The sequence below is a fragment of the Phyllostomus hastatus genome, unplaced genomic scaffold (assembly GCF_019186645.2).
Source record: "Phyllostomus hastatus isolate PE091 unplaced genomic scaffold, TTU_PhHast_1.1 phas_contig_30, whole genome shotgun sequence".
In the NCBI taxonomy this organism is placed as follows: Eukaryota; Metazoa; Chordata; class Mammalia; order Chiroptera; family Phyllostomidae; genus Phyllostomus; species Phyllostomus hastatus.
In genome coordinates this window covers 7418341-7422606 of record NW_025333841.1, presented here as the reverse complement: position 1 = coordinate 7422606, position 4266 = coordinate 7418341, and the positions used below count along the sequence as shown (strand labels likewise).

General features: G+C 41.8%; 1 pseudogene; it reads right to left on the bottom strand.

The window, feature by feature from the left end:
* Positions 1–259: 259 nt before the first annotated feature.
* LOC123819065 lies at positions 260–1008 on the bottom strand (annotated as a pseudogene).
* Between the last annotated feature and the right edge of the window lie 3258 nt (positions 1009–4266).

The following is a 4266-nucleotide window of genomic DNA, read 5'->3' as shown; positions in this document are numbered from 1 at the left end:
TGGTAGAGCTGGACAGCTACATACAAAAAAATGAAACTCGAGCACCAACTTACACCATACACAAAAATATATTTAAGGTGGATAAAAGATTTAAATATAAGTCATGATACCATTAAAGTCCTAGAGGAGAACATAGGAGTGTTGTATTCTTTAAATGCATTCCTAGATTAAAATTTGGTCTTAGTCCTCTCTCAAAATATCCACTTAGTTATCAAGATTTTACTGACAAAGGAAACAAAATATAATACTCTTTTCCTCATTATTTAAAGGAGAAAGCCAGTATCCACTTGTACCCACTGATGACAGAATGAGGTACTGATGCAACAGTTGGGTAACCAATCTGCAATCATATTCTGGCAACATTGCAGACACCCTCCAGCAAGTTGAATGCAGAGTTTCCTTTGTGATTTCAAGTACTTCAGGGTTGTAGATTCTGCCATTGTCAAACATCTACTAGATGATCTCAGCCCAAAGGAAGGTAGAGAGATGTTCATCAGTGTGGCTTCACTGGCCCCTACTTTGTCATCAGTCTTAATCAGCTGCACAACACTCAGGATTTCAATGGTGTCCCTGGAGATTTTAGTGGTAATATCTAAAGACTGGAAGAAGGAGGTCTTCTTGGGTTCCAGATGAACATTCTGGGCTGGCACAGTGACTACACATGGGGAAATGGCACTAATAGGATTAGCAGCTGGCACCTTATTGGCCAGTAGCATATCCCTGATCTCCCTGAGGTCTTGGTGAACACAAAGCTCACATTCCCTGGGACATCAAGCAACAGTTTCTCCAGAGCTGGGTGTTTTCCAGATGCCCTCGGATAGCCTTGCACATCATGGTGTTCTTGCCATCAGCACCACAGCCTCTCACAGAGGAACATGCAATCTGCTACATCTGCTTGGAGCCCACATTGTCTGCTCCCACAATGAAGCATTTTGGATAATCACCCAGAAGTTGGATGATCTTAAGGAAGTAGTTGGACTTCCAAGCCACCCTGTCTTCCCTGGGCATCATGGTTGTATATCAGTGATTGTCACACAGGGTTTAAAGATGATATTATTCTCACTAGGGCACCTGAAGAGAGCAAAAGCAGGACTAATTCTTGATGATCTTAGATTTGGAAATGGATGGTTATACATGAAACTAAGGGCACAAGCAACAAAAGAAAAAATAGATATATTGTACTTTATCAAAATTAAAAACTTTGTACATAAAAGGATATTATCAAAAAAGTGAAAAGACAATCTAAAAGGTGATAAAATATTTGAAAATCACATATCTGATAAGGATTTAACTTTCAGGACATATAAATGTCTCCTACAACACAATGACAAAAGAAAAAAAAATTAAGTGAGCTAAGGACTTCAATAGACATTTCTTAAAAGAAGATATATAAATAATAATAATCACACACAAAAGATGCTTCAACATCATTAGTCATTATTGAAACATAAATAAAAACCACAATAATATATTAACTCAAACAAAATTGAATGGTGATTTTTTTTTCTAAAAGATAAAAGGAAGATCACAAGCATTAGCAACACTGTGAAGAAATTATAACTCTTGTTCATTCCTGGTGTGAATATAATGCAGCTACCACATCGGAAAACAGTTTTGGACTTCTTTAAAATATTAAGCATAGAGTTAGAATACAACTCAGCAATTCAACTCCTAGTTATGCACCCAAAAATAATTGAAAACAAGTATTCCAATATATCCTTATACAGAAATGTTCATAGCAGCACTATTCACAATCGCCAACAGTTAGAAAACAACCTAACTGTCCATCACTGGATGAGTGAATAAACAAAGTGTAACATATCTCTACAATGAAATATTATTCAGCCACACAAAGAATTAGAGTACAAATATATTTGTGATGATTAATTTTGTATGTCAAATTGACTGGGTAAAGAAGTGCCCAGATATTTGGATAAACACTATATTATACACATGTTATTTCAATAAGAAGAATTTTTTAAAGATTTTATTTATTTATTTTTAGAGAGGGAAGGGGGAGAGAGAGAGTGAGAGAGAGAGAAAAACATCAATGTGAGGTTGCTGGGGGCCATGGCCTGAAACCTAGGCATGTGCCCTGACTGGGAATCAAGCCTGCGATGCCTGGTTTGCAGCCTGCACTCAATCCACCGAGCTATGCCAGCCAGGGCAATAAAAAGAATTTTTAAAAAGACAAATTTCACCTCACTGCAACCAATATATTAATAACCTGTTCCTTACCAGCCCTGTGATGGGCATCTGAGAGCCCACGATCGGTATTAAAAATGGGCCCTGCTTTCCAAGGGTTCCCAGAGGAACACATGCATACACACATACAGACCTTTAAGATATTATGATGTAAACTAATGATGCAATCCAAATCGGTTGATGGCACAGGGAATTTAGAACTTGCATGGAGGAGGTGACATTGGAGCTACCACCTCATTTGAAAAGCAACCTGATGATATGGTAAAAAGAACATGGGAATTAAAGTCAGACTACTTAGATTAAAATTCTTCCTCTTCCTGTTTCAGCTGCATAACTCTGGACAGGTCCCTTCACTTGTTGGAGTCTTTGTGTCCTCATCTGTAAAATAGAGGCATTAATAATCCCTACTCCCCAGGGTTGTTTTGAGGATCAGATGAAAAACACCTGTAAGTTCTTGGCTCAGAGAGACACATATGTTTCTCCCATGCTGATCTATCTTACCTTCTCTGTTCAGTCCACTGCTCTCCAGACTATAGAAATAGAGATGTTGCAGGAGGTGAAGGAGCTGGGGTAGGGGTCAGAAGAGGCCAAATGATGTTGGTTAAGAAGGCTTCCACTTTGGACTCTCAGAGGAATCTTGGGAATCTCCATTCATTTCCATTCCCACTTAGATTTGTGCACACACCCTAGAATACTTTATCATAGGAGTATAGGGCCCACTATGCATATGGTTTCAGGGGGTAATACAGCTTGCAGAAACCTCTTAGCCCTGTAGGTACCCCTCTGTGCTGTTTTCTTACTTTGTATTGTTGCGGAAAATAACTCTTGCGGGGAGAGATGGTGAGGCACAAACTTATTAAGTGCGGGCTCAAAGGGGTTAGCTACCCAAATTCTCTGAGCAAAGAGTTTAAGTGGAAGTTTCCTTTAAATACTTGTTACAAGGCAAAAAGGGAGGGGGGAACTTCTAAAGCAAGCATACAGAAGCAGAAGCGAAGGTCAGTGTTTTGGCCTTGAGATAACACTGTTGCCTTAGGAACGGCTGCTAGTCACCTCCTAAAACAAAAAGGCACTGTGAAATTTTGCAAGCGTTACAGAGGGCACTGCTTATCAATGAAGCTGCAGAGCATAGAAGCTTTTTCATGGGGGTTTTCTTTTCCTGCCACATTCCCCGCTTTGATGCTATAAGGTGTTTTATCCCTTTTAGCATCACTATATACCTGGCTATAAGGCTGAGGTCCTTGGGAGGGTTACAACTATTGATACTGGTGTTGGTACCACTGGAGGGCTAGCACTTTGGCAGCTGCCCTACTAGTCGCTGTAGCCCTAGGTGTTGGAACAAGGTCCGGAGGATGCAGGGTCCCATATGCCTGACACCTCCGGGTCTGGTATCCTATGGTCCTGGATGTTACTCCAGTCCGGTATACCTTCCCTCCCCAAGTTCAGAGGATTGCTGTGGCTGAACAGAACCCCATGGCATGTCAGTGGAGGAGCTGAAAGCTAGCCCTGGGAGATAGTAAGAGACCACTCTACCACTGAGCATAATTCTATGTCCGGGGGTATTACATTTGCAGGCTGGGGATGACACAGGGGCTACATTTGTTAAGCAAAACATACAATAAATCTAAATGCAGAGACCAAACAGAGATAAACTATTTCTAGGGTGACCTGCTCTGCGGGGATTCCATTCCGCAGGGGCCACAGTCACTAGTTTAATTCCCAATGCTCCTGTGAAGGTGCTAATTAAAGTTAGGTACCCTGTGGAACAATGGTCCATCCTTGGTGTTTTCTTTACTGGCTGGCGTCCTCTGGTGCCTTAGCGTGGGTATTCTAGGCACAGGCCTAGTCCTTGCGTCCTCGGGATCTGCTGCTGTTTTGGCCCGGCTGTAGTGGATCCAAGGGGTGACTCCTGCAACCTAGGCAATGCTAGCAGCAGTAAGTTTGTCCAGGGAAGTCCAGTTTCCTGGTCTGCGTACCTGGCGACTCTCCTGCCCTCAACCATACAGCTGCTTCCATCCATGTAGTGGGTGGCATCAGGTTGGGCCAGGGGCTGGTCCTGGAGGT